Source organism: Meriones unguiculatus, chromosome 6, assembly GCF_030254825.1.
Source record: "Meriones unguiculatus strain TT.TT164.6M chromosome 6, Bangor_MerUng_6.1, whole genome shotgun sequence".
NCBI lineage: Eukaryota > Metazoa > Chordata > Mammalia > Rodentia > Muridae > Meriones > Meriones unguiculatus.
Genome location: NC_083354.1, coordinates 84,533,221 through 84,558,689, shown reverse-complemented (window position 1 = coordinate 84,558,689; position 25,469 = coordinate 84,533,221). Strand labels below are relative to the sequence as shown.

Genomic DNA, 25,469 nt, shown 5'->3' with positions numbered 1-25,469 from the left:
AGCGCTTATTGTTTTTATCAACTGAACGATCTAGTCGGACATCTAACAGTCAGGAGTGTTTGTGCTGGTCTTGACATCAAGTTTTCCAAGTTGAAAATAAAAGGACAGGCACCAAAGAGCCACCAGAGGGCGCTCTCAGCCGACGCTGGAATGTCAGGTGTCCTGGCCCAGGAGCGTGTCCTCATGGAGCCTTAGATCTATGCTCCTCTTCCAGTTGAGGCTGCTGTGTGAAGGCAGCTGGGGTTGGTCTCTGAACATCGTTTCTTAAATTCCAGTGGCCAGAAGCTGCAGCTCTTCACAGTGGGCGTGGCAGAAGGGTGCTCCTGAAAATGACGACACTGAGCTACTTTCGCATAAAGAACTCTACAAGTGTGTGTATTCTAGTGAATAATGAACAGATAGATGACAAACTGACAAATAGATGATTAATAGATAGATGGAAAGAGAGACAGACAGACAGTGTTGTTGATGATAAAATGATGTCGGACTATATAATGTTTATTATTAGCCCTATAATTATCGCAGCAGTGATATTTAACCCACTATCACAATTAATAAGACACAGACCCCTGTTAAATTTTATAATTGCCTTTTTTACCTTGGGCTGGGCAGATATTTCACCTCCGCTGTCTCAATAACCTCACCATCCACCTGCCAGCCCCTATCCAATGCCATCCTCCTTAACCATCCTTATCTGGGCCATCTTCCATCCCTAATCTTATAAATACTTGTATTCTTTATCTGGGAGTTTACAGGACATTATTAGAGTCCTTCCTCCTGGCGCACATGCTAACCCATTGTGGCATCCTCCTTCCTTCTTTCTTCCCATGCATCTCTTGTTTCCTGTGATTCTCCTCTACCCAAAGCCCAGGGAACTTTAGCCATGCTTACCCCAATCTGCCCTGCCCAGGCTTTAGGCCTATTAATCAACCAATCAGGTATAATGTCTTAGGCAGGTTTACACAATAAGGATAGGTATATCCTGGTAGTAACCAGATTTTGAGGGCCAGTAATTAGCATCAAAATACAAACATCATACCAATAGATAGATGATATATAGATAATGATACATACATATACATATACACATATACACATACACACAAACATACACACACACATCACACATACTCACACACACACACACACATATATATATATACATATATATATACACACACATATATATATATATACATAGATGTGATGGATGGATGGATGGATAGATGGACAGAGAGAAAGATTAGAGTTAATAAATTGTTCATACAGTCATGGTTGCCCCTTGAGGCATTTGTGGTTAGGAAATAAAGGAAGAGAGATCTAGAGATTGCATTTGCAAGATGATGCAGAATTGCAGAGCCTAGGGCTGAGGCAGGGAGAACACGGCCCATCCAACCACACGGCACACAAGCCTGTGGCCAGCTCAGGTTCATTTTAGACAAATGTGTGGAACTTCCCCAGGACAAGTCCAGAGCTGTGTTCAGGACCAACCCAGCTCCAGCTTGTAATGTTCTTTCCCCCTTCCTGTCCCACCACCATGCCTCCAACCCTTCTCAAGCCTGAACTTTGGGCTTTATAATCCCTCTTCACCCTTCAGCAAACCCTAAGTTTTGAAGAAGAGTTAGATGCTGCTCTAAGCCCAGTGGATGCCGGGAGATCAGTGGCTCTTCCAGAAGTATTTTTATGTTTTAAAACTTACCTGACCCTTCCCAAACCTTGCATCTGTATGTCTATGTATGCATGTTTGCTGATTTTTGTGGGTGTCTTGCTTTGGAAAGATCCATCATCCCATACACCAACTGTGGTTCCATTGGCTTTAACCTAGGCCAGACCTTGGCTCCTGCATTTGGAGCAGCCACACTTGCTCTCTACTGACATTGCAGCTCAGATCTGGGGGTCACAGGGTGGAGTCTTTCTCTTTTCTTTCAGGGTGCTCTTCATGCAGCTTCCATGCAGCTTCCCTGGTTCTCCTGAGTTCCTCAGTCTGATCCTACAGACCTAATTATCACCTCTTTAATGAGAAAAAAAAAAAAGAAAAGAAAACTCATTGATACCCAGAAATTCCTCTCAAGTCACTGACATTGCTGAAATGCATAGCCCTTTTCCCCACGTCCTTTTACCTGCATTTTAAGTCTTTGAGAATCTATGTGGATGACATCACCTTTTCCTGGGAAGCAAGTCCTAATGATCTCACATTAGTGTTTAAGTGTATTGAACCTACAATTGTCCCTTCTTCTTCTTCTTCTTCTTCTTCTTCTTCTTCTTCTTCTTCTTCTTCTTCTTCTTCTTCTTCTTAATTTAGGGGCATTGTGGCTATTTATACTTTCTTTTAGCCACATCTCTTTAGCCTCCTTTCAAAAACCATACAATGAAGAAAGGAAGAAAGGAAGGAAGGAAGGAAGGAAGGAAGGAAGGAAGGAAGGAAGGAAGGAAGGAAGATGCCTTTCAGCTCCCTGAGTCCTCACTTCATCTCTGTCCTGCTGGTCTACACTGACACCACCAGGGGCTGGGCTATAGGACAAACAATCTCTTTCTACAGGATGTTTGTGTAGCTCTGAATCAAACAGAAGCACAACAAAGGAACTCCCCTGTCCTCACAAGTCATAGTTTACTGTTACCCATTCCTGGGTGCCTGGGCTATGATTTTGTCACTTCTTTAACTGCAATTTTATAGAATTGGGTAAATTTGAGAATTAACTACACTGTGACAATAGTTGTTTTTTTTTTTCCTCCCTTCCAGACCCTCCCCCCAGTCCAGTTTTCTATCTTGTTTTCTTATCACTCCAAACTCTAGCCCCTACGCCTGCCATTGCTTCTGTGGACTGGCAGCAGCAAAATTATCCTCACGGCCAAAGGACTGAGTATAATTGTGGGGAATTTCCGATTTCTACTGTTTGTAAGCTCACAGCCTGGACACTGGCATGGGAGGTGAGCCCTGCTTCATGTCATCTTCCCAAGACATTGTGTGGTGGTGGTGGTGGGGTCTTCAAATCCTAGAAATAGAAGCAGCCTCAGAGAAAATGGGGTCCACAGCCTTCAGATCTGGAGGCAGAAGGCGGCAGGTGGGAGCTTGGGCTCTGGCGGCCACCTGCCACGATGCCTGAGCACCCCTTCCGGCCCTACCTTCTGTGTGTCCCTGGGCACTGACACTCTTTTTATGTGTGGCATGGAGACACCACCGGCTGTCCACTTACAGCACATGCAGCAGTGTGCCATGCGGGCCGCTACTCAGTCAAGGCGGTGTGACCACAGCAGAATTGACTCCGGGCATGGCCAGACAGAAATGAGGCAAATCTAGCTCCCTTACTCCACTGCAGTGACTCTCCTTGCCAGAGCAGGTAAAGGTCATTTGACCTTTCCTCATGTGGCAACCCGCAGGCTGTCTACAAACCCGCAGGGCCCCGTCCCAGCGTCCACACGACCCCACAGTGTCACTGTTCTTTGAAATGTGGGCAGGAACCTGACATCTGCTCATGACCCGCTCCTCCTGCTTCCAGGACCGGCTGTCGGCAGAGCTGGCCCGCTCCGCCGCGCGTTTCCACAGTGCTGTCACAGAAACCCCCGAAGACACCAGCATCCTCACTCCTTCTTGGCTCTGAAGATGACTCTGTGGGGCCCTCCTTCCAGCCCTCTCCTCTGCCCACTCCTATTTGCTATTCTGATGAGGCTCTTGTCTCTAGGGTGCCTTCAGCTGCCTGGCCTTGAGAACTGAGACTGAGTCTCCCCTAACCTCCCCGCCTTCCCTTTCTTAGCATCACTTGTCCGTTTCTTCTCCCCAGCTCTTCAGCAATTCTTGACCCCGCTGTGCTTCTCAGGAAGACCTGGGGCGGGAGGGGGAGGGGGGGAGCTGAAGTAGAATCTGGTGATAACCCTCCGTGTCCAAAGTTCTGACGCCTCATCCTGGGTCGAAAACGCCCACTTTATTGTTTCACTCACCAGGCAGATTAAGGACACAAACATAATTGTCATAGTCCAGCTTTGTGATCCCAGACATCTGCCATCTCTGACGTTACAGTAAGTGACCTTGAGCTGGCCAAGCTGCACTCCGCTAACATTCTTGGCCACCAGAATTCCCCCGGGGGAGCTGTTGTTTCAAGGAGGAACAAGAGAGGAAAATCACATCACCGTCCGAGGAAAGGAAGGAGGGTCTCCGGACTGTTTTATGTGGTTAGGAAGCAAGTTTTTGTCTTTTTTTTTTTTTTTTTTTTTAAGATGATTCGTTTCAGGGGAGATGAAGGTTAGCCATAAAGGACCGTTATTCTCTGTTTTGACTCCACCCTAGCTCCAGACAAAAGGGATGAGGACTAGCAAGAGGAGCCACCTCTCTGGCTACGCATGCCCCGCCACGGTGATTTGGTGATCTCCTTGGCCACAAAGGCACTGCGCCCCCCGGTACAGTTCGCTATTTCACTCTTCCTCTGTACCCACCTGGTTCGCGTTTCCCTCTGGTTCTTTCCTTCCAGCCTTTTGCTGCCTTTGGACCAGTACAATGTCGTTCCGTCCTTCGTCCGGTCCCTCAAGCAGCTTACTTTTCCCTACTCCCTGCCGCAGGAGCCCCCCACCCCAGCCTCCAGCCTCCAGCCCCCCACCCCCTGGCAGTTTCTGCTCAGCTGAGGAAGAACACCCCGCTAACCCTGAAAGTGGAAGGACTCACCACCAGATGGCATTCTACGGAATGCTCTGTACACGGCATAACGGAAGAGTTAAAAACACTTTGGGGTTCGCTCACACCAAAGAGCTCCAAAATTACTTTTATTTCTTATACACAACAACAGGACATTTGGTCACACACAAATACGTTAAACCACTTGTAATCATGCATGTGATGCTATCAATCTATCTTAAACATGTCTAGGTAAATCTTTTGACACACGTTTCTTAACTAGTTTCTCCCTCACTAGAATGAATAATATGGTAAATATTCCGGAGAAATCGTTGATTTAGATGCTCTAAGATTTCCTTTTACCAGAAGGAGTACCCTTCTCTTAATTATAACTGGTTTGTTTGTTGGTTGGCTGGCTGCTTTTATTTGTGGTTTTTTTTTTTTATTTTTGGTTTTTGTTTGGTTGGTTGTTTTTTTGTTTGTTTTGTTTTATTTTGCGACATGAAAACACATGCATGTATTTGCTCTAATACTTAGTTACAGAGTAAACAATCAACTCATACTACGTTAAGCAATCAAGAGATAACTAAAGTGGCTTCTAGAAAGGCTTGCAATTCAAGAAAACCTATCTGCCACCCAAAGGCTGTTCCCCTCTAAGTTACTGGTTCAATTGCATGGTGTTCTGTACCAGCAAACCAGGGGGCCAGGAAGGTAAAGCCTTCCATGAGTACAAAAGGAAAACAAGCCTCGGCCCCCCAAACAGCAAAGAAAGCCCAACTCCCTGAAAGTGGCCTCTGGTTTCTACAGGCCATTTCCTCTACAGGAGAGTGAGTCTGTGTTCCGAACCAGCTTCCACAGTGCCTCTCTAAATTCCCTGCCTCTGAGGTGGAAAAAGGAGCAAGACAGCTGAAGGAACATTGTAGGAGCCAGTCCATGGGATCTGCAACATTAAGCATCTGTCTATTCGAGAAGAAAGGTTGGTTGGCAGGTTCTGTGAGCTCCACATGGATGATTCTAGAACTCTCTGAGTTTTATCACTTACTGGGAGAAGGCATTTTTATGGAACAGATTATGATAAACGTGTTCTTTGGCTGGTCCACAAATAAGGGACAGTAGCTACATCTAGAAACAGGAACGCTAGAATCAACATCAGCAGAAAAACAAACAAACAAACAAACAAAACAGACATGTACAGGGACAATGACATGGGCACCTTGTTCTACCCAAAGCTGAGTGTCCCTGGGTGACCGGTTATATGTGTGGGTTTTGCCACAGAACACCAAAGTAGAGTGGCTAAAACAGCTGAATGTTTATTTCTTTTCTGCAAAGTTCAAGATGATACTCTTGCTATGTTCTTCACAGTTGTCAGGAGTGAGACTTTAATGCTTGTCTCCAAACTTACAGCTACTGCATCTGTACCAAGAAAATGGGAAGTGAGATGTGCTTTTCCTTTAAAAATGTTTTTGTGTGTATGGGTTTGCTTACACATGTCTCTGAACCATTTGTATGCCTGAGTCCCTCAGACGCCAGAAGAGGGCACCAGATCTCCTAGAACTAGACTTACAGATGGTTGTCAGTACCGTGAGGGTACTCAGCATCAAACACAGGTCCTCTGGTAGAGAGCATTCTTCTCTTAACCGCTGAGCCATCTCTCCAGGCTCTGCCTTTCCTTTTTGAAGCATAACCCCCAAATCACACACTTTACTTCTCGTTCCCATTTTGAAAAGTACCAGCTTGGCCACAGTAAGCTGTAAGGGAAGCGATGATATATTGATCTTGCCAGCCATGTCTTCAGAACCACTGTTATCGTGGGAGAGGCGAGCAAGGGTGTTTGGTAGATAGCCAAACAACTGTGCCACATGTGATATGGCATAATCAGGTTGCATGAGCAGGTCTTAGGGAGCCATTGCAAATGGAGGACCATCTCTTTGAAATCATAAGACAACTGGGTGTAATGGAAGTTTTAGTTTCTATGTAAACTCAGTTATTTTATGTAAATATATTTTGTTAAAATCCCAAGTGTGGGATTTTAGTTGAGCTATAGTTTGTCCACAGCTATTAATTGTCTCATGCAGAGTGTCGCTTTTTTTCCATCTGGTAATGGCCTACCTCATGTGGCATGGAAAGGGGCATGGTCTAAGACTCTGGAGGATATAAACTGAGAGCCCAGAGAGAGAAGGCATGTGGTTGTTGGCATGTGGCATGGAGCAGTTTGACCAAAGAGATGGACAGTGTGACGGTTTGGAGCAGACAGATGGAAAGAAACGCTTCGGGGCACAGTGGTGTGGAGGAGACTGCTATTGATGGAGATTGGTATATCTCTAAAAGAACCCATCAACCCTAAACAGCCAGGAGAAATAAAGGGGTCTGTGCCTCCTCTCCCCACTAACCTTCTCTCTCCTACCTAGGGTTGGGGGGTTGGTGGAAAGGAGGTAAAGGCATAAACACCGCAAATAAAATAGAGTTGAAAAATGAGCACTTACAACTGAGGACCAGAACCTTCTTAAAAAACCTCACAGTTCATGATGCACATGGCCCTGTCATGGAGAATTAAATAAAGGTAGAAAAAGGAAGCCAGAATGCACTTGTACCACCACTTCTGACCCACCCCGTTCTGCCTACACCTTTTCCCAATCCACAGCCTGGAATGAGAATCTAGTCATAGTATTTAGTCCCCGCATCTTGCCACATCAGCCTAGTTGAAATCCCAGGTTTCCATAAAGCATCTGTATGATCACTGTGATTTATCTTCCTTCCCTCCCTACAATTCTATTTTCTCATAAAATAAAACATAATTATAGAATCTGCTTCATAAGACAGATCTAAGGATTAACAGAGCTAATGCATGTTTGCTGGAAAATTATTTAAAAAAAAAACTAGATTGTGCAATTCATGCTTAATCTGTAAGTACTGATCTAATGTAAAACCACATAATAATGGAATTGTTTAAAATCCAAGTGAGAAATTTTCAGTTGTACTAAGGCAATAGAAATATTTGCTATCAAGGCTGTGACTGTCATCATCCAGAAAACTATTAAACTGATGTTCTAACACCCACAGCAGTCATAACATTCAACATCTTCTGACCTATAGCACTTGGATAAAAACTTTACAGCAAATGTCCATAAGCCATCCTTACCAATCCCAGTAGTTTGTTGTAATTCCTATGTATTAACCAAGGTGGCAGGTGAGATGGTCAGAAGTCCACTCAAAGAAAATTCCTGATGGTTTAGGAAGCTATTACAAATGTGCACATACATTGTCCTAGAGATTGAAATCCCAGGTACTTTACTAATGACATTTTTGAGACAGTTTCTACCAGTTCCCAAGAGCAGATAGTATAAACGTCTTGCTTATTTTATGTTCAGTGACTTCCCATTGGTAGCTTGAAATCAGATATGGTGGAAACATCTGTATCTTTGAAATCTTCACTCCCTGGAAAGTAGGGATCCCCTCACCCCCTCTTCAGAGAGATGCTTTTCAAATACTTAACAGCAGACTGCCGTCATGCACCATTGAGACAGACTTACTGAAGGAAGGGATTCTATTACCAAAAATAATACACAATTTTGTGTCTGCTTTCTGGTATGGTGGCTTGGAACAGGGTCCAGAATGCAATGTTAAGTGGGGCAAGATGTTGGGTGCTGCTGTCTGTATTTTCCAGGAGGGCAAGACTTGCTGTATTTCAAGGTATAGGGAGACAGCCATTTGTTTGAAGTTGCTTGGTGAGAAGCCTTATTGTGTGGGGACAGCGAGCTCATCAGACACATCTTCTGTCTTTACGATGCTTCTGATTTAGGCAATAGACAGGCATGGTTACAAAATGATGAGTGACGTGTCCTATGCCACAGTAGAGAGAGGAGCGTCAAATGACTGGCGCAGAACACAATAACTCAAGAACCCGAGCAGAACAGAGTGGGTGGCTCCTGGACAGTGGGCACAGTTCTGGGTTCTGAGGACTAAAATGAGCAAAACAGACCTAATTGCTCACCGTGCCTCTCTCCAAGCGTGGTCGAGCAGCTGCTTCCATCAGAACCACTGCTTTGACGAGAGCAATAACCGTAGGCTGAAGTGTGTGCTATGTCCCAGCAGTGAGATGAGCGCTTTCCAGAGACCCTAATATCATCATCACACAAACCCTCTGTGTCATCTGTCATCATTTCACAGTTAGGGAAATGGAGACCAACTGCCTGGCTTTAGCTCATTCCTTGAGAAAATGGCAGAGTCATGGTTCAAACCTGGAGGTCTGACTTGAGTGTTCATGCCGTTTATATTAAACAAGCATAATACAGAACAAAGCTTATTCTTAGGGTCTCAAGTAACTGAGGGGCAAGCTCTGGAACCAGAGCCCCAGCTCTTTCCATTTTAAGCTGCTTCCTAAGAGAGTGTGATTTCTGCACACATTGAGGCCTAATCCCTAGAGGTGAGACCAGATTAATTCGCCAAAGGATTCCAATAAAAATAACATCTGAGTAAGCGTCATAGAAGTGGACATGAAGAATGTGGAAGGGGTGATTGACTTAAAAGTGGCCAGGCAAGGTTCCTTAAGACAGTTTCACACACCTGCAGCAGCACAAAGATAGAAAGTTTGCAGATAGAGAAGTTCTGCTGTGGCAGGGCGATGGGAAGAAGAGCCGTCTGACACTTGGGAAGGTGGAAGACATTCAGCATGGCTACAAGCTGGGAAGGCAGGTCTTCCGAGGAGAGCAGACGAGAATCACGAGCGGAGGCTGCGATGTGTGTGCCCTCCCCGAAGGTGACGCAGGCAGAACCTTCTTTGCACAAATGCGCGTGTGGGTTGGCAGTGGCCCTGGTCAGATCTGGAAAGAACTTACTTGTAATTCACATATGGAAATACGGAGATGGGGAGATGCTGAAGGATTTTTATAGAGAGGATTTGTATGAGCCGATTTAGATGGTTGAGGAATAATTTTGGCTGTGAAATCTAGTTGGCTTTAGGAAATGTGTTTCCCATGAGCACAGCGGTTGTAAGGATATACAGTGAGGTAACTACAGTGGTTACCTGATCCATGTCCCGTGTAGTTTTAAATTAACTGGGACACTGAGTTATCTCTGTGTGTGTGTCTCTGTGTGTGTATGGTTTGTCTGTCTTTTCTGTGTGTGTGTGTGTGTATGTGTGTGTGTGTGTGTGTGTGCATGCCTGCCTGCACGCACGCCCTCTCCCTCTCCAGCCCGACCCCTCTGAGTCATTGTCCCACCGTCTCTTCCTGGATGGCCTGCAACTCACAGAGATACACGTGCCTCTGCTCTCTGACTGCCGTCACTAACTGTGTGCTCCACTGTGTCCAGAATGAGCTCCCTGTCAAAAGCTGCCATAGACTCATCTTACTCTCAGGCCGCATGTGTCCACACTACATGTTACCTTAATATTCCACTTAAGCCTTACAACTGCATTTACTCATAAAAAAAAAAAAAAAAAAAAAAAAAAACAGAAAAGGAAAATCAGAGATAAATTGCACCCTCAACTCAGCAGCAGAATTTGGGAACGGGTAAATTGTTGTTGTTTTGTTCCAAAGTTGTTTTACACACTACAGTGAGTTGTCTACAAGTCTATATACACAGGGCAAAGCTACGTATCCCTAGAGTCCTACAATATAATATTGGCATGGTGAATTCACAGGCACTCAGCTTCCTCATTAACATTCATGCCAAAGACAACTCTGAATGAATCAAAACTACGGGTCACAGTGGTCTAAACCAGGAACTGAAATAGTCTGTGTGACTGCAAACCTGTTCTGAGTCCAGGTCATCAGGTCACCCTCTCCATCTCCTCTTTGCATCTCCCTAACGATCAGAAGAAGAAGACAGAGTAATCTGTACATGACATCAAGGGATGACAAGAGCCCTCCCCGCTTCCATCTGACTTGATTCACTCACTCAAGGATCCAGATGAAGATGTGCATTCAAGGACCTCAATGTGCTGTTCTGAGCCAAGTACCAACTCCATCGCAGGGGCAAAATGAGCTTCGTGTGGTTATTGGGTCTCAAAATGGAAAGCTCACCAAGAAACACTCTGAAATATATATATATATATATATATATATATATATATATGCATATATATAATGTTGTTACCATCAGATCTGTATAGGATCGGTAGGGAATAGATTAAAAGAACTCTAAAGGGTTCTAGTTCTTGGGAAAGCCCAGGAAGCACGCTGGACTTCATTTGTCTTAGAAAATCATGGGTCTCTTCCATGACAGGGGTATTTCAGGACTCTTTTGATGAGAAAGTCCCCTTTTCAGTTTCATATTATTTAACATTAGAAACTGAAGAGAGATAGCAGGGCAGTAAAGTCACCGATATCGATTGATAAATGTGAATACTTGTAGATTTAATAAGAAAATAATAAGTGTGAAAGATGAGATTTCTAAGGTGAAAGAAAATGAATAAAATCCAAGGAAGGAAAAGGAAAATCATTCCAAAAATTAAGAAGCCAGAGAAATAAGAGCTTTTTGACAATGGGTGATTTAAAAAAAAAAAAAAAAGCATAAGTCCATCACCTCAATCAAGATTTCTGCAATAGATTGCTGAGGTAATAAGTGCAGTGCTTTTTCTGTTATGACAGACAACAAAATAAGCCAAGTAAAAAAGAAAAAAGATTTTGCTACGTTAACTAATGTCCATCACCATGACAACATCAAGAGAGGAAAATGGTGATGCTGATAACATCACAATCTAATTCTTTTTTTTTTCCTTTGCCCTCATTATTTTGCAGCGTTCAGGGTGTTGCCAATGAATCCCCTTTATTTATTTGCTTTTATGCAGATTGTATCCACTTTAAAGTTACTGGAAACTGTCATTGCTATTTTGCCGAATAGCCGATTCAAAGATAATAAACTATCTGGTAAAATCTCGAAATGATATAAAATAAATTAATACTGAACGAATACTGACTTACCAGTTTGGAATGATTACATGCTTGTTATTATTTTCCTAATTCTCTCCCAAAGACCTGCCAGCAGGTTTGGCCCCTTGCCTGTGCTGCAACTGATAGAGTCCTTGTTGGGTGGGATCTAGTGAGGTGTACTCAGGGTTTTGGAGATGCGACTGATAAAGGGAAATTTCTGTGTGTGTGGTGTCGGCGTGCAAGCACGCGGATGTGTGTATGTGCGCACACTCGTGCGGATCACCCTCCGCTTTATTAACGCGAACTCTCTCGCTGAGCCTGGAAACTCACCAATTCTGAAAACTCTGGCTTGCCAGCAGGCCCAGGGATTCCCTGAGTCTGCTTTCTCATTCAGATATTACCTTCGAATCTGGTAGTCCCTTTTTTAGAACCTTACAGGAGACTGCCTTATAAATTCCATCGCCATTGTCTTCATCATCTCACTACCACCCAACTCATAACTACTTACTGAATGTGTCCCATGCCTAAAAATCATAGAAAACGTTTCCTGTGTCTTTTGTGTATATGTGAGCTCAAATTACTTGCTCAGGAGGAGAGGTTTATCAAATAGAAGAAACAAGAGTCATGCACTGGTCAGATTATTTTGGCCAAGGTTCAGTCTTCATGAAGACAAGCTATAGCATATCTGGGCAATTAGCCCCATGGCTTTCGAAAGCTGAAACCTTGAAAGAGAAATGATGTGTAGCTTTAGGGAGCTAAACGTGGGCACCAGGCAGAGCACTGAGCACAGACAGAAAACAGCTGACTTGGAAAGCATGTAACCGGGTGTTATCGTGCTTCTCAATCTAAGTCAGGTGCTGCAGAACCACCTATGCCCCTTGTTAAAGCCCACACTCTGCTTTTAGGCTAAGTTGCCATGCTAGACTGAGGCTGCTTGTCCACAGACCACACTAGACTAGAAAGGGATGTATGTTTGGCCAGCCCAGCTGGGTGACGGGAAAACGTTAAGATATCAGTTTTCCCAAGCACCCCTCCCCCCTTTTTTTTTAAAACTTTGGTTTTTCAAGCCAGGATTTCTCTGCATAGCCCTGGCTGTCCTGGAACTCGCTCTGTACCAGGCTGGGCTCAAACTCACAGAGATCCTCCTTCCTTTGCCTCCCAAGTGCTGGAATTAAAGGTGAGCACTGCTACACTCAGTTTTCAACCCCCTTTAAACTGACTGTGCTCTAATGGTGCCTTCCTGTTAAATCAATGCATGAAGCACTCTTGAGCATGCCTCTCCTCTGTTATTCCATGACACTTCTTTACCCAAGACTTCACTCTTTTTAAGTTTTCCATGAAAATCTGAAGTTTCCACTTGTGTTCCCCCTTTTTCCCTCAGTTTTAACTCTCTAACTATGACATTAAGGAATAGGAAGGAGCAGACACTAAATGAGGTCACTAAAGCAATTTGTGCTTTCAGCCACCGATCTTTGTTAACTGGGAGGGAAGCAGAAAACATGTGGATATATAAATAGAGGTGTGGAACACAAGTTCGCAGAAATGCATTCTCTCTCTCGCTGTATAAGGATGAGCTCACATTTAGAACACAAGGCTCACAGTCGGTTGCCTTGGTGAGGAAGTGGGATCCTGGGCACACAGAGGACAACACAAGTAATTTAGGTCTTTCTATCACTTGCTGCGGACCAGCTGCTGGGTCTTTAGCCTCTAAAGCAACTTAAGCTGAAGGAATTTAGTAGCTTAAAGGCTGGTTCGGGGAATGTGGCAGAGGACTCCAAATTAGGTCAAGGAGGAAATTCTCGAAAGCCTACGACGGTGAGTGACTTCAATCAGTGTAAAGCATCAGCCTTGGGGTTTGTCATTTCAAAGAGACAAGGCCGTGTTCTCAAAGGATGTGTTCCTGAGCCCTCGCACAGGACAGGAAAGCAGGCACACATACATAGGTATATAAGCAAGAACTCGGGCATCTATGGCTTACCTCTGCACTGCCCAGCTTTGCAGTATCTTTTCTCTCTCCTCTGTCACATACTGTATCCTGTAGAGTGTGATGGTACGGGGAAAATGACCCACCCACAGGAAAGCGGGGCAGTCCTATTTGCAGAGTTTTAGATACCTTGCACGGTTTAGTTGGCTGATCTAATGGACTAAACAGTTTGAGGCAGTATCCACGTATAAGCCTTGCTCAGCCACCTGTCCGATGTTCACTTACATAAAACCAAAGGGGTTAGTGAGGCACAAATCTAAAGGAAAGTCACAGAGGTTTCATCTTCACTTTTTGTTTTTGTTTTTGTAGTTTTTTGAGACAGGGTTTCTCTGTGTAGTCTTGTCTGACCCGGACTCACTCTGTAGACCAGGCTGGCCACAAACTCACAGCTATCTTGCCTCTGCTTCCTCAAGAGCTGGGATTACATGTGTGTGCCACCATGTCTGGCTTACCTACACTTTCTAAAACACAGTGGCCTTTCGTTCCTTCTCACTGCACTCTATTGTAAGTGAGAAATCAAACTTTGTCTATCGCACTTGCATGTTTCCTTTAAGATAATCTATTACAAAAAGAAAATATCATGACGTGAAGAAGCAGTCGTTCTTATGTCAGAATAGAAAATTTGGAGGGACATGGACCTTTTACTAAGAACCGTGTTTAAGCATCTTCCCTAAGGTCCTCCTTGCTGTTTAGCTTCTTTAGGGCTATAGATTTTAGTATGTCTATCCTATAGTATATGGCTAATATCTACTTATGAGTGAGTATATTTCATATGTGTCTTTCTGCTTCTGGGTTACCTCATTCAGGATGATCTTTTCTAGTTTCCACCATTTGCCTGCAAATTTCACAATTTCCTTGTTTTCAATTGATGAGTATTCCATTGTGTAAAGGTACCACACTTTCTGTATCCATTCCTAGATGTTGAAGGACATCTACGTTGTTTCTAGATTCTGGCTATTACAAATCAAGCTGCTATGAACACAGTTGAGCAAATGTCCTTATTGAATGGTGGGGCATCTTTTGGGTATATGCCTAGGAATGGAAAAGCTGGATCTTGAGGTAGCACTATTCCTAATTTTCTGAGAAAGCACCTCATTCAGAAGGGCAAACAGTATAGGCATGGGAAGTAGGAGAAGACAAGGAACAGGAAAGGAGCCTTCCACAGAGGACCACTGAAAGACTCTACCCACCAGGGTATGGAAGGAGATACTGAGACTCATAGTCAAACTTTGGGCAGAGTGCCAGAATCCTTATAGAAAAAGAGGGAGATAGAAAGACCTGGAGGGGACAGAAGCACCACAAGGAGAACAACAAAGCCAAAATACCTGGGCCCGGGGGGGGGGGTTGCAGAGACCAATACTCCAACTAAGGACAATGCATTGAGAGGACCTAGACCTCCTGTTCAAAGGAAGCCCATTGGCTGCTCAGTTTCCAAGTGGTTTTTCTAGTAGGGAGTACAGAGGTTATATCTGACATGAACTCATTGCCAGCTCTTTGATCACTTCCCCATGGGAATGCCAGGAGGAGGAAGATAATGCAGCCAGCCTTGATGAGACCTAACAAGCTAGGGTCAGATAGAAGGGGAGGAGGTCCTCCCCTATCAGGGGACTAGGGAAAGGGCATAGGGGGAGAAGAGGGGGGTGGGTGGGGCCAGGAAGAGAGGAGGGAAGGGGCTACAGCGGGGTTACAAAGTGAATACATTGTAATAAATACATATATAAATAAAAATTAGTTGATGGCAGACACTGTGTAAAATGCAGTCCATTCCAGAGAAACCATCCTCTAAAGAAGGAGTCACCAACCAGTAATTCTAGAAGAAGCTTTGATGCTCAACACACCTACCTCCTTTAAGTCCAGTCCCTGGGATCAAGGAAAATCAGTGAAAAAAGATGATGTCATTAGAACTCACACCAAGGACAGAAAATCAAAACACAGAGCAGATTCACAGAAAAACAAGGCAGAAAGACAAGCAGAACCTCTAAGTGATAAAGCCAAAGGAAGAGCCAATAGCCAGACACTGAGCGTCACTGTGCGGAGTTTCGGTGCCTGGAGACTCCCAGGCCCCATGCCACTCCTGGCTCCGGTAGGCCTAGCATTACCGATCTTCCTTCTCTCATGATAGAGCCAGTTGTTACATCCATCATAAAATGTCTGAAGACTTACCTAGAGTATTTTTTGAGTCTCCATTTCCCAGTCCATATTACTGACAATGATCAAATATTTAGCTAAGTAAATCATGGGAAGAGAGGAAAGGACAGAAGGAGAGAAAAAGAAAAACAATTACAATCCTGGCCCTGGAAGAACTGTAATACTTACAAAATGTTCGTAGGATGTTGTTCTGCCAATGTCTATCAGGCAAAACCATGGCATCAGGTAAAGGGTAACCCTAGGTAAAGGTAAACCCTAGGTTTAAAGACCCTTTCACCAAAAATTATCAAGAGCAATTGAAGACAAATCAATATATGGTTAAGTGTATAATGGTTTCAAATTGTTCTAAAATGGAACTATGAGATGGATCAGCAGATTAAGTCCCTTGCCACCAGACCTGATGACCTGACTTCAATCTGCAGAACCTCCATGGTAGAAAGAGGGACTTACACAAAGTTGTCATCTGACTACAACAGATGTACACACACACACACACACTTTTGTTGAGAAAGAAGATAAATTCTTTTATACTAGATCAAAGGGAAGAAATTCTTTTCAAATTCCTTTGCTCTTTTGTTTTCGCTCATGTATAAGAGCTTCCTCTGGTATTCCAAGTCTTGAGGCATCCTTTGGGGCTCTGCATGCATCACTAGTAGGCACGGTTATTTCAAATCTCTCCAATGGGTTGTCATAAGAGGAAGATTCTCGGTGAGTCTCAACATGGCTGTGTCAGCCTACACTGAGTACAGAGATCACCATGGCAACAGAAGCAGGGTTAAGGAGACTGGCGTCGTTGCTTCCTTATAGAGAGATAGCGCAGGCTCTCGCCATCACTTATTGTTAGAAAGTATTTTCTTCCTTCCAGTACGTAAACTGAATTAAATACACAGGAAAACGCTGAATACAAAATATAAATGCCTGTGACTCAGTATTTGCTCATCTGAAAATGCTGAAAATAATGAGGATGACTAAAACAGAGCCTTAAGGGCTAACGGAGATCCTGAAACTTTAAATTCTCTCTCCAAATGAAAATCTTTCTATCACTAAAACAAAGAATGAACTGTGATTTGATGGAGAGTGATGCATTTGAAACCCCATCACTTGCTTCTTTCAAGATTCCTACTCTACTCCTTGCTCAGAGAGAGAGAGAGAGAGAAAAAATATATCGACAAATTTAACTCAAAATTACTAATTAGGTCCTTTTAGGTTGGCATGAGACATGGGATAGTACTTGTGTGAGTGTGGTCAATAGCCTAACCAACTCAGAAGAGCCTCTCTCAAGTAACCAAGCTCCCTAGCTGGAAGACTGGGTGGGGACTGCACTGCCAGGTTAAGGTAGTGAGCTTGCTTCCTTGTTCACTTTAGAGCAGAAGTCAGTCCCCACTGTTGGATCTTCAGGGCTCTCGCTAAGACAAGTCACACCCCAGACACATGACACCAAGCTGTATCACTGCAAAGGCAAGTTGGTTGCAAGTCAGGCCGGACTGTCCTGAATGGCACTAACACTCCTTCTGCTGGTATCAGATTTGCCAGTGTAGCGAGCACCCTTGAGATGTTTCCCCACTGATTCTCACTTTCTCGAAGTCACACTATCACACCATCTTTTCCTAAGCTATGTGTGGTAGACATGTTGATTCTTCTTCTTCTTCTCCTTCTTCTTCTTCTTCTTCTTCTTCTTCTTCTTCTTCTTCTTCTTCTTCTTCTTCTTCTTCTTCTTCTTCTTCTTCTTCCTCTTCTCCTCCTCCTCCTCCTCCTCCTCCTCCTCCTCCTCCTCCTCCTCCTCCTCCTCTTCTTCTTCTTCTTCTTCTTCTTCTTCTTCTTCTTCCTCTTCTCCTCCTCCTTCTTCTATTTTGGAGTGGATTATTTTTTATTCATTTGAAAATATTGTTAAACAATAAAGTTTTAAAAATATATTTATTTATTACTGTTTCTTTTTTAAGGCCCAGAATAGGGCAAAAAAGGCACAGAGAAACACCTATATGACATCAGTGAAATACCTTGACTGCATTATGTTCATCCCCTCTCACTCTCTGCGCTACGCTACACCCTGTCTCTAGGTGGAAGAGGACTATGCAGGAAGGAGCTGAGGAAGACCTCTCCTTCATGGAAAGTCTGCTCTTTACTGACCGTTCTGTTGCTTTCTCATTTGAGGTGCAGATGAGGACCTGGGATACTAACAAACCGGCTGGCTTGGGTCATCAGCTCTCATAGCCCTTCGACCCCAGCTTATGACTCTTCCTTTCTCATCCTGGGTCCTCCCCCTTGGAGTTTGTGTAAACCCAGAAAGGACCACTGGACTGGCTCAAGTAAACTCAGGTAGGAAGACTTCTGCCCCTCAAATTTGACATTCAGAGTCATATACCGTGAGGGCAGCATTCTGAGGGACCTGGAAACAGACGTACTAGGTTAAAACATGTCTGGTTTCTGAGAATGGAGAGACTGGGAGATTTTAAAAGAGTTTTATTTTTAAACCATAATGTTTGGAATGGTTGGTTACATGTAGTGATAAACAACTAATACCACATATGTCCGAAGACCATGCTTTCTAGTGTTTTTCTTGAAGTGGCTTTTTTTTTTTTTGAAATGTCACTCTAATAAATTCTTCTAATTCAATTTTGTGAGCCTCAACCAGAGTTTTTAATAGAATGGGATGACATAAAATAGAATAAAACTAAATGATAAGGATTAACAAACACTATTTTTTGTTTGTTTTTCGTTTGTTTGTTTGTTTCGAGATAGGGTTTGTCTGTATAGCCTTGGCTGTTCTGAACTCACTTTGTAGACCAGGCTGGCCTCAAACTCACAGCAACCCACCTGCCTCTGCCTCCCTGAGTGCTGGAATCAAAGGCATGTGCCATCACACCTGGCTAATATTGTTTGTTTTTAAGTTTTTTAAGTAATATTGTTTGTTTATAATTCTTGCATATTTCAGATGTTAGGTTGTGATGTAAAATGTATTTGGTTGGGATTATCAAAAAAATGTTTAAAAGCCACATTCCTGAATGGAAATTGGAAAAATCTTATGAGAAAAATAATTGAAATTTTCTTTCCACTAGGCAAATGGAACTCAATCTTAAAGCTTGGCTAAAGCCTTACCATTTGTGAATTCTCCCTTAACCTTTGCAGTACATTGATTCTCCTCTGCCCCCCCCTTAAAAATTTCACTGTCAAGCATGCACTGCCTCGTGACAAATTGTAATAACCCAGGTCTTTATGTTCAGATGAACACCATGCATCTCTTTTAAAAGATCCTGGCGAGGAGCCTGTGAGTCCTTGGAGCTATGACCATCCACTGGTCATAGCGGTTATGATAAAGCAAGCAGAGAGAAGCCCTAGGGTCATTTTTGGTGATGGGGGTTTTCAGCAATGCAGAGGAACACAGTAATGGACTCTGTGGTAGCGACAGACTGCTCCTTCTGAGACACTGCTCTCCTAATCCTCAGGACCTGCGAGACTGCTTTCTGTAGAAGTAACATCACTTTCTTCGTAGTCAAGGTCACCAGTTCGAGACAGGGAGAGTTTCCTGGATTATCAGAGTGAAGTCTAAACACAATCCCATGCTCTCATTTGAGGTCAGAAATGGAGACTTGAGACAAGTAGCAGAGCGGAAACCATGTGGCCTCATGACAGAGATCAGAGCAATGCTGTCACAAACCACGGTTGTTTGGGGGCCCAGAAGCTGGAAGAGCAAAGAGATGGATTTTTCTCTTAGAAGCTCTGAAACAGTACAGCTCCGCTGACATCTTTGTTTCAGCCTAGCGGTAATGGCTTTGACCTTCTAGACTCTAGAGCTTCAGAGAATAAGTTCTTACTATTTTGTACCACCAAGTTTGTTGTGATATGTGGCATGGACAGCAGCTGTTAATAATTGAATATGTGTCTCAATACCATCTGTATCTTTTGAGCTTCAACAGAGGACGAATTGTGTATTGTACTAAAAATATTTCTTTGCACCTTTTATATATAAAAAAAAGTAGCCTGAAATGCTGTGGCCACTATATCCTCTAAGATAAGCAGGGCTGGTTAGTTCCTGTATAATGGCTAATATTACTAGCACAGTCATTTTGACAAATAATTTCCATAGCCATTGAGTCTCATAGCTGTACCATTTGTTACCTTGGTATCATACTAATCCTGATGATATTCTCAGATGCAGAGCCTAACACAGGGATCCTTTCTCAGATCACTGATTATCAGTTGCTATCAAGAACCAGGAGAAAACTAAGCTAGATAGGGTCTCCACCAAGAGACTAAATTTGATTGGATTCTGTGGAAAGGCTTTGTATCACAAAAAATAGTTCCACACTACAAGAAGAGGCCTAGCTTTTATGTACCCACTCTGTAAGACTCTGGGTGACTGAGGTAAGGGTGTGGGTAAAGAACTGGGGCTATGCAGTTGTTGTGACCAGGAAAGGAATAACTAGTTTGACAGGTTGCTTGTAAAGAGTGGCGGAAGAGGCGTTCACAGGCCTGAGCACAGCAAACACTGAAGACAGTTCTGCCCTTTTAGCCCTTTTTCTCTCCCTTGCTAAAAACTGTTACATTCCTAAAGCTAGCCTCCAAGGTCTATTCCCTCGTTTGGCCGATGACTCATTCCTGAAACAAAAACACCAAGGTCCAACAATCAAAATTCACTCTTTGGCTCATAGTGACCAATCAAAGAAAGCCATATACAACACATTAACGCTATTAAAACAGGATGCAAAGCCCTAAATGGAACATATACGCCATACTCCCTCCTCCCAAAACTCAGGAGTCATTGCACAAGTGGGAGCAGTGAAGTATACCATTCCTAGTCAGGGAGCTATCATTGTGACACCTCTTCCCTCGCCCCTCCCAACCCCCTTTATCAGACAGGAGCACAAAGAGAGCAGAAACAACAGACTGGGGATTTGTTGGCCTATTAGCATGAACAGAACTGATAGATTTCTCAGACCAGCTTCAGCTAGGCAGATCAGTTTTCTGTGGGGCAAACAAAGGTCATATAGAACTTCGGCGAGGGGGTAGGGATATCCAGGGTGCGTATAGATCATTGGCTGAGGGCTGAAACACCTCATTCCCATGGAGAGGCATCGCAAGAATCCCAGGTGCTTGCTGAATGGGTTCTTATGGACGAAAGGGAGTTGGACCTGTAATTTCCCTAAAGACTATAAGACATTCCTCAAGTAGAGGGTGTGAGGATCCAGGTTCCCCAGGCAGAGAAGAGGAATCCCCTGAAAATGGGAGTCCCCCATTTTGCTCGCTACCAGCTCAGCGCTTTTGAGTAATTGTGTACTGCAAGCTTAGTAGCAGAATCTACCAACAATTCCCAATCAGCAGTGAAGGAGACCAGGATGAGAGGGAGGGAGTTCTCTCTAAGTGTGTCCTTCCTGGTAAGGTGACCATGCTCCAATGGAAGGCCACATACTCAAGACTATCTGGCCTTCATGGGTGTTAAAAAGAAAGAACATAACACAACTAACACAACGTTGAGTGAGTAGAGAAAGTGGGATGGATCTGGAAAGCATTAAAGGAGAGGGTGAATATGATCAAATATATATATATGTATATGTATATATATATATTATATATAATTTTCAGAGAGAAACAGAAGCAAGAAATCTGGGTCCAGGGGCCTTTTCTGAGACTGATACTCCAACCAAGGACCATGCATGGAGATAACCTAGAACCCCTACAGAGATTTAGCCCATGGCAGCTCAGTATCCAAGAGGGTTCTCTAGTAATGGAAACAGAGACTGTCTCTGACCTGAACTTAGTGGCTGGCTCTTTGATAACCTCCCCCTGAGGGGGTAGCAGCCTAACCAGGCCACAGAGGAAGACAATGCAGCCAGTCCTGATGAGACCTGATAGACTAGGGTTGGATGGAAGAGGAGGAGGACCTCCCCTATCAGTAGACTTGAAGAGGGGCATGGGAGGAGATGAGAGAGGGGTTGGCAGGGAATGAGGGAAGGGGCTACATCTGGGATACAAAGTGAATAAACTGTAATTAATATAGAAAATAAAAAAGAAGAAAGACAGAAATAAATAAAATTCTCAGAGAACTAATATAATGTTTAACAGTTACTATTTATTACATTAAGGAACTTTTATAAATTCTTCCATTGATTAAAAGTTTGAAAATTGTGTGTGTTGAATTTTATCAAAAACATTTGTTCCTTGCCTTGAGATGGTTAAACTGCTTTAATTGATATATGCCAATGAGTAATGACACTAGGTTTTCTTAAGTGGAAGTAATCACACGTTTAAAAAAATTAATTCAACTTTTCCACATAAAAAGTTCATGTTTTTTAAAGTACTTTTGTGGATAAACTTGATTATCTTCTCAATTTGCCTCTAGCTATTTTTATTTAGTTTCAATATAATGATTATATAAGATTCATAAAGTTATGAATCTCTGATGTCTTTCTTTTTTTCTATTCCTTGAGAGAACTTGAGTGTGAGTGAAGCAGTATGTTCTTTGCGTGTTTTAAGTTTTCATTAAACTGTCAAAAATAAACACAACTACTGTTAATAAAGCTACACAACTACTGTTAATTAATATACTGTTAATACAAACAGTATATAACTCTTAACTATATTGTAAAGCTCTATTTAGATCAGTCGTTAACATAGTAACCAAATGATTGTACATCAGGATTATTTGCTGATTTCTTTCTTTGGATTATGAGCACCCTCCCTTAGTTTGTGTCATGGCATTGCATGTTTGAAAGTCTCAATGTTTTACAAGAATAAGTGTGACCTTCTACAGAGCATCTGTAGAATGATAATAGGTTTCCGTGAAGCCTTCAGAGGGCATCACATGAACACGGAGGTAGCCCCTTGTTCCTGCAGATCCTTTCAAAATCTTTCTTGGCAAGGAAATGTCACAAGCCAAGCAAAGCAGGAGCCTATGTGTGTTTTTTGTATATATGTGTGTGGTCTGAATCTGTGTATGTGGTGTGTGTGGTGTGGTGTGTTTGAATGTGTGTCTATGTGTGGTGTGCATGTGTGGTGTGTGTATTCTGTGTCTGTGTGTTTGGGGTGTGTGCTTGTGTAGGTGTCTGTGCAGTGTGTTTGAATATGCATCTGTGCGATGTTTGTATATGTGCATTAGTGTGTATCTGTGTGTGGAGCATGTCCATGTGGTGTGTCTGAGGGTATATATGTGGTATGTATGTGTGATATGGCATGTATCTGTGATGGTATGTGTTTGTATGGTGGTGTGTGTGTGCAGGGAGGGAGAGAGAGAGAAGCAAGTAGAGAGAGATGGATTACCTTTTAAGCCTTCACTCCCCATGTCACTGCAATCCCAGCATTCTGAAGCCCTGGCAGCCACTACCCTACTTTCTGTCTCTGTGGTTGTGTCTACTCTAGATCGCTCGTATGACTTTGGGAGCTGATTTCACTCATCATGATGATTTTGAGGTTCGTACATGTGATAGCATATAGCAGCACTTTGTTCCTTCTTATATAAATGCATTCTCATATTGTTTATTTTGGGCACGTGGGTGTGGAGGTCAGAGGATGACCAAGTCAGTTCGATCCTGTGATAGTGAGGGTTCAGGGACTGAACTCAGTCTAAAGCGTGGTGACAGACACCTGGCCTGCTGAGCCATCTCCCAGGCAGCCCCATCAATCCTTTCTGTGACAGCCTTCTACTTCCTTGGATGAAGACACATTTTGTTTTCCCATTCATATATTGATGCATGTTTAGGCTGTTCCTATCTTTGGGCGATTATGAACAGTGTTGCAATAATTCTTCATGTGCAACAGGTTTCTGTTTGAACACCTGTTTTCAGTCGTAACCGGAAAATGCTGAGTTGTGTGGCAATTCTTTGTTTATCGCTGATATTTTTCACTATGGTAGCTGAAGCATTTTCTGTCTTCATCAGCAACGTGTGATGTTTCCAATTTCCTTTCTTTTTTATTCTTCCCTTTTTTTCTTTCTTTTTTATTTATTTTTTTCTTTCTGAGACAGCATTCATGAATTCATTTATCCCAGGACGGCCTTAAACTCCTTGTATAATGGAGGCTGGCCTTGAACTCTTGATTCTTCTACTTCCAGCTCCTAAGTGCTGGAATGTTCCATCATTACATGTTCCGTCATTAGGCTTCTGCTCTCTTCCCATCCTCAACATTTGTTATTCTATGTATTCTATGTTTCTATGTTTTAAGTTGTTATTGCATTCATTTATTTACAGGATAATGGGGCAGGGGTCACACATCCATACAGCAAGTATAGAAGCCAGATGACAGCTTAAAAGACTTAGTTCTTTCAGTCCTCCATGTGGGTCCCAGGGATTGAACTTGGAAGTAAGTGCTTTTACCCACTGAGCCAACTTCCTGGCACTATATCCACTACCCTTATTAAATAAAATTATATTACAGCCATTCCTGTTTATGAAATCTATTTTTGGTTGCCATCTTGACTACATCCGGAATTAACTAAAACCTAAGTGGCTGGGAAACCTGTGAGGACTTTTTCTTAATTGCATCATTTGAAGTAGGAAGATCCACCTTTAACCTGTGGGCCACACTTTCCCCTGGCAGTTTACACAAAGGATATGGAAGAAGAAAGCTGTTGCTCTTTGCCTGCTTGCCCTTATGCTTTTTGGCAACTCCATTCCTTCAGCGACATTAGAACCTACCTCTTCAGAATTCTGATGTGTAATGAAGAAAAGCTGAGAGAGACACCCAGCCTCGGGGACTGAACAACCGTTGGATTCTTGGACTATCTATTGGTAGACGGCCATTATTAGACTAGCTGGACCATAGTCTGCAAGGAACTCTAATAAATTCCATATTCTATCATCTCTGTTCCTCTAAGCACCCCTAATAATACACGAAGGGTGTGAATTTGTATCTTCTTGTTTTGATTTTTCATTTCCTTAGTAACTAAGGAGAGTTTAGTGTCTTTTCATGGCCTGCTGAACAGTTGTATACCTTTATTGGAGTTTTCCTGGGAACCTTTTAAAGGTCCCTAAAAGCACAGATAGAACTACTCAAGTAATTAGAAAACTTATCCAATGGATCTGGAAAGATGAGAAAGGGAAGGCCAGAAGGAGTCACATAAAATACTGAAAACATGACTCGATAGATTAAAAGTTTCAAAGCACCAGAACCTCATCATGGTGCATGATCACAAAGTTTGTAAACTCACAATTCTAAGAGACTCATTCACAAAGTGAAAGAAAAGCCAAGAAAGATTAGGTATAGACTAAAACCAAACTGGGGCTCATTCGATGAGACCACATCTCTTTGGAGGAGAGATTACACACTGCAAGCAGTGACAAGAGTTACTTAAAATCAAAGGATGAATTTTAACATTCAGAACTTGTGGTTTGAAGTTTTCCATTGTGAATCACCCTGTAATAAAAACCCTAGAGACTGTAATTGAAATAAAAATGCGTGTGTCAGGCATGTGTGCATAAAGATGAGTATGGAGAAGGACAGGGGCCAGCTTGAAAAGTAAAAAAATAAAAATAAACATGTTAGAGATCAAGAACAATTGAATTTCCCCAAAAGTGGAAGAGCAATGGCTGCAGAGAAGATGGAAACAGTATTAGAAACACAGCTGGGGGAGGGGAGGGAGCTCTTTTAGATCTGGAATCTCCAAAAGCAGACCCTGTCTGGAAACATAACTGGCAGCATCAGTAAGTCTGACTTACTGACAGGATGCGTCAGAAGCATCAGTAGCAAGAAGCGCTGGCTAAGGAAGATGTTGAATAAGGTCCTCTGAATAAAACAAGGAGAAAAACAAAGAAGTTCTTCCTAGACAAAAAAAGTAAATCTCAGAAGAGACAGCAATGACAGGAAAACTAAACAGAGCCATCCCCCTTCTCAGCATGGGACAACAGGGGGTATCAGAGGGAGGAAAGGCGCA

At 43.0% G+C, this 25,469-nt stretch overlaps 1 long non-coding RNA gene across 1 annotated transcript; it reads right to left on the bottom strand.

Annotated features, from left to right (window-relative positions):
- Positions 1 to 200: 200 nt before the first annotated feature.
- Positions 201 to 4,573, bottom strand: LOC132654540 (uncharacterized). Its single transcript, XR_009592167.1, has 3 exons — positions 4,429 to 4,573; positions 1,700 to 2,011; positions 201 to 323 (listed from the first exon to the last, which is right to left on the bottom strand). It is a non-coding gene; the product is annotated as an uncharacterized LOC132654540 (long non-coding RNA).
- Positions 4,574 to 25,469: the final 20,896 nt, after the last annotated feature.